This window comes from Panthera tigris, chromosome E3 (genome assembly GCF_018350195.1).
Source record: "Panthera tigris isolate Pti1 chromosome E3, P.tigris_Pti1_mat1.1, whole genome shotgun sequence".
Taxonomy (NCBI): domain Eukaryota; kingdom Metazoa; phylum Chordata; class Mammalia; order Carnivora; family Felidae; genus Panthera; species Panthera tigris.
In genome coordinates, this window is record NC_056675.1 from 10,194,329 (window position 1) to 10,199,680 (window position 5,352).

The window sequence follows — 5,352 nt, forward strand, 5'->3', positions numbered from 1 at the left end:
GTCAGCTTGGGGACTGGCAGTTGTTTTGTTCTAATGAAAGAAGGGCTTTAAGGTCACTGGGGACGCTAAACACACCAGGTGGTGTGGTGATTTGTTACCAGCATAGTCATTAGGGGAGTGATGAGGACATCTGAGCCCAGAATGGGAGCCGATCCAAGGCATGGGAGGGGTCCTCAGAGGAGACATCAAGCAGGGTGTTTTTCTAGAATTGGCGGATGAAGAGGCTGGGGGTTGACATCGTGATGGTGATTCAGAAGGGTAGTATTTCAAAAGTGGTTTCAAACCACCCCCCACAGCTGCTCCAGCCTACAGTGTAGCCAGGTAACCTGAGCCTGGCCCACAACCCTTGACCATCTGCCCAGAGCCCTGGGTCTATGGCAGAAGCAGTCCGGAGACATTCCTGAGACCTGGGCCCAGGCCCCATCACGTGGCTGGTTAGGGCCTGGAGGCAAGCGGAAAAACCAGTTGGCTTGAGGTTTCCACTGGAACACTCTAGAGAAAGTGGTGGGGCCGCGAGAGAGGGGTTGTCACCACCTGGGAAGGACTCTGGTGATGGAGTGTTGGGAAGGGGTCAACTTGGGGGCCGCCCACCCCTCCGCAGCTTGATAGGAACCGGCCAGATCCTAACTGGTTTGTTGGTGAGGGTGTCCCTCTTGGGGGGAGTGCCAGCTGTTGGAGGGGAGGCCTTCCGGAGCCCCTGAGACGCTGCGGTCACGCGGGGGGAGAGGGGTGCAGAATGAGACCGCACTGGGAGTCTTTACTCCCAGGGTCCCTTCCCAGCCGTCTGCAAGTCCCGGGGTAGTGGGAGGGTGTTGTCATCCTCATTTTACTGCCGGGAACATAGAGACGCGGGAGGGGAATGACCCAGCTCCAGTCACTCAGCACGTGCGTGGCCCAGCCCGAATTCCTTCCCGGGAATGTGACTCCTAGTGCAGTGCTCCGGGTATCTAGCCACCTCCCTTCTGGCTGGGAAGCCGGGGCCCGAAGGGGTGCGGCCTGCGGCTTGCAGGCACCCGGCGCCCCCGGGGCGGCGGCGCTGAAGGGGTTAAGGCGGGGAGGCGGCGGGTGTCCCAGTCACCGCACCTGGCTCAGTATCGGTCACGTGGCCAGGGTTTCACCTGCCCCGCTGAGCAGGGACAATCGGGCCGCTTGTTTCCAGGTTGGTCGCCATGGCGACAGCAGCGCGCCTGGGGAGGTCAGCGGGGCAAATTCTTGCCTGCCGGCCGGGTGGGGCGAAGGTGTCGGTCGTGCTGGGGCGGCGCTCCCGGAGGACCCCTTGAGGTTTCCCGAGGGGCTGGCCTAGGGGTGGGGGGAGCGGGAGCCGGCCACTAGGTGACTCCCTGCCCAGCTTCCTCCTGGTCTGGCCCAGCTCTGTCTTCTCAGATTTTGATCTTGCGTTCTTTAAAAACAGGATCTTGTTTAATACTCAAAGCAGCCTTTCCCACAGGAGCCTGGTAATCCCGGTGCCTCCCCTAGACTTACCAAGCCCTTCGAGAACATTCACTTTTTCCTTCCTTCCTTCAATAATAACAGATACTTTGGAGCCTCTACTATGGGCTTTTCTAGACACAGACACCTTTCCAGACACAGCCATGAGCAAAACGGCACACTCAGGGGCTGCTCACCAGTGGATGGAGCAGAGTGTTTATTTCCTTCAGACCAGGCTGGGAAGGCCCCTCGGGCCACAGATAGAAGGTGGGGACTGCTCAGGATCATCCTGTAGCTCTGGTGTCCGAACACCCCTGGGGGCCCTCTCTGCCACCTCCGGGCCCCTCCTGCACCCTGTCCCCTCTGAGCTTCCCGCCAGGCCCACAGACCTTCATGCCTGCTTTCATCTACTCTCTTCTCCCTTCCAGAAACGCCCACGGGTCCTGCTAACTGCAATCTTATCAACTTTTCTCCTACTTCCAGACTCATTTGCACACTGTACCCCTAGTAACACTCTCATCACAAGCACAAAGTGAGGAGGGTGAAGAGTAGAGGTGGCAGAGGGGGTCTATGTATTGTTTTTACCCAACAGCCTCCACTCCCCTGGAGAAACACCAGCCTGCAGGATACACTCCATCCTCCTCTGCCTGCGTTTCAGAGCCTTTATTTATTGAGCACCTACTATGTGCTGGGCACTGGGGTTGCAAGGATGAGCCCGGATCCGCTCACAGCCTGACAGTCTTGTGGGGGGAGACAGTAATGGATGTGTCATCGCACACCCAGTAAATATTCAAAGGAAGAAACATAAAATCCAAGAATCCAGCTGGCCCTGGGGTGAGGTAGGGTGGCTCTGTAGAAGCGAGGCTTGAATGGAGGTCTAAAGGATGAGTAGGAGGGGGGGCTGGGCAAAGTGCTTACGGTGGAGGAGGTGGGAACATTCTGTGCCATGGGAGAGCCATCCCCCTCCCAAGGCAGACTCTTAGGAATCATTCCAGATGCCTCCTTCTTCCTTACCTCCCCCACCCCCACCCCATCCCTCACCAAGTTCCTACTGATTTTAATCTTCCGAATGGCTCTGATTCACCCTCTCCTGTCCAACACCTCGACCCCATCTCTCCCCCTGGGGTGGCCAACTCCCCAGTGGACTTGTTGTCCATTTTGGCCTTTCTAGTCATTTCCCCGCATGGTGGACAGCATGATTTTTTCCAAACATATAATGTATTTCTGTGTTAATCTAGTTGGTTCTTTCCTATGTTTTCCTGCTTTTCTGTGCTTATTGCCCCTGAGGATGCATATGGCTGACCCAAGAGCAGAAAAGCTGGTTTGTGTGTTTCAAAAGCTGAAGCCCTTCGGGGAAGGGAATTTCTCAGCAGAGATAAGAGCTTGGCCCAGAATGGGAGGGGGACCTGCCACCTGCTTCTTGGCAGGCCCTCCAGAGCAGAAACAGCTCATGGGTCTACTAGGCAGGCAGCTTGTAACATTTTCCCCGGTCCCAAGCCCAAAGCAGACACAGTACAGGGCGCAGGACTGAAGGGGCCATTGAATCAGTTGACGATGTCTCAGCAGTCATCTGTTGCATGAAGGCTCAATACTGTCCAACCTGTCCCTCTCTCAGCAACTCCCCCCAAGCAGATTTGGCCCTGCTGAATATCCTGGAATTGTGGCCCAGCCTCAGGAGGATTGAAGTTCAACTTGTCTCCTACGGCCTTGGGAGAACGGGGAGCATCACAGAAATAGTGTCATCGCGTGTTGAAGTTTGTAGACTGACTTTCATAATTGCGAAAATGCCATGCACATCCTTCCACGACTGACTTTCTGTTTAAATCAACAGTCCAATAATTCATTGGACAAATATTTACTGAGCATGTGCTAATGCCAATTATGATTTTTAAAGCTAGGGGTATGGCAATTACATGGCCCTATTCCTCAAGGAACACAAAAAACCAAAACCTCAAATTCTCTGCTTTTCTACTGTTTGGTGGGGGAGACAGCTGTACATACATAAACAAAGAAATAAATATGTAAGTATAAATTGTGTTAAGTTCAGTGAGCAGGATACTGTGTTCATTGGTAATTGGATTGAACAATATTAAAGAGAGTGGTAAGGAAAGGCCTCCAGTAAGGTGAAATCTGAAGGATAAGAAGGAGGGAGTCATATGAACACCAGGGGTAAAAGTGGTCTAGGCAGAGGTAGTAGTGTATGCAAAGGCCCTGAGGTGCCCAGAGGAAGCAAGAAGAGAAAGGCATATATGATGTGGCCTGGGGTTGGTCCAAGCAGGGGCCTGGGAGGGGATTTGGTCTTTATTCTAAGAAAAATGAGAGCCAGTGAAGGGTTTAAGGAGGGAGAGACATGATTTACATTTTTCTAATGTTTATATATTTATTTTGAGAGAGAGAAAGAGCGAGCATGTACAGGGGAAAAGCATAGAGAAAGGGAGAGAGAGAATCCCAAGCAGGCTCCACGCCATCAACGCAGTGCCCAACTTGGGGCTCGATCCCATGAACCCTGAGATCATGACCTGAACCGAAATCAAGAGGCGGGTGCTTAACTGACTGAGCCACCCAGGTACCCTGACATGATTTACATTTTTATAGGACTGTTTGGCTGCACAGGGGAGGGTAGAAGGACAGACCAAAGGGCACACGGAGGAGAGGAAGGAAAATCAGCTCGGACACTACTGTGGTTGTCCAGTTAGGACGTGATGCCAACTTCCAGCTGGGAGGTAGCCCTGGAGGTAGAGAGAGGTAGAGCTGAGATATGTTTTGGAGTTAGAATCAGTGGGGTTTGATGAAGCATTGGATGGGTAGAGAGGAAGACGGTGGTGAGGGAAAGGAAGGAGTCAAGGACAACTCCCAGGTTTCTGGGAGGACCGCATGGGTGGGTGGTTGTGCCATTTACTGAGATGGACAAGGCTGGAGAGGAACATTTTTTCCAGTCTACACGGTACTCGTAGGGAGGGACAATCTAGAGTTCTACTTGAGCCATGTTAAGTTTGAGATGCCCTTGAGATATCATAACACTTAACATTTATGGAGCACTTAATATTTGCCAAACACTGTTCTAAGTGCTTTATGTCCATTAAGTCATTTCGTCCATTAATGGCTGTATTATTTATTGATCCCTCTCTAGAGCCGAGAGCATTGAGCCACAGAGAGGTTAATTAACTGCCCACCATCACAAAGCTTGCAAGCTGCAGGACCAGGATCCAGGGTTCTGAGGAGGAGGGAGCAATCACCCAGGTCAAAAGTTGCTGAGAGTGAGTAAGCTCCGGATAGAAAGAAAAGTGACCGTTGGCCATAGCAACCTGGAGGCCACCAGGGACCTTGCCGGGAGCAGCTTGGTGTGGCGAAGGGAAGGAGCAGAGAGGAGAGGCTGGTTGGCATGTGGGAGGGGAGGAGGCAGAATCAGGGGTGAGCAGGGAAATGGGGTGGTCTTTGTTTGCAGATGTGAAGTCAAGGAAACTTCTCTTTTTGCAAGAGAAAGAAGGTATTTCTGAGGGATATGTTTCTTTTTCTTTTTTTAATGTTTATTTATTGTTTTGAGAGAGAGAAAGCATGAGCAGGGGAGGGGCAGAGAGAGAGGGGGATAGAGAATCTGAAGTGGGCTCTTTGCTGACAGCAGACAGCCTGATATGGGGCTTGAACCTACAAACTGTGAGACCATGATCTGAACCGAAGTCGGATGCTTAACTGACTAAGCCACCCAGGCATCCCTGTTTGTTTTTTAAACATAAACCACCATATCGTTTACACATGTTAAGAAGTAATAATCCCCTGGGGTACCTGGCTGGATCAGTGGGAAGAGCATGTGACTCTTGATCTCGAGGTCACGCGTTCAAGTCCCACGTTGGGTGGAGAAATGACTTAAATAAATAAATAAATAAACTTAAAAAAAAAAGTAATAATTCCTTAATATTATCAATT

The 5,352-nt window shown here is 51.8% G+C and overlaps 1 long non-coding RNA gene across 1 annotated transcript; it reads left to right on the plus strand.

The window, feature by feature from the left end:
• Positions 1-1,232: 1,232 nt before the first annotated feature.
• Positions 1,233-3,414, plus strand: LOC122234697. The gene is made up of 3 exons (XR_006212604.1): positions 1,233-1,281; positions 1,534-1,695; positions 3,044-3,414. It is a non-coding gene; the product is annotated as an uncharacterized LOC122234697 (long non-coding RNA).
• Positions 3,415-5,352: the final 1,938 nt, after the last annotated feature.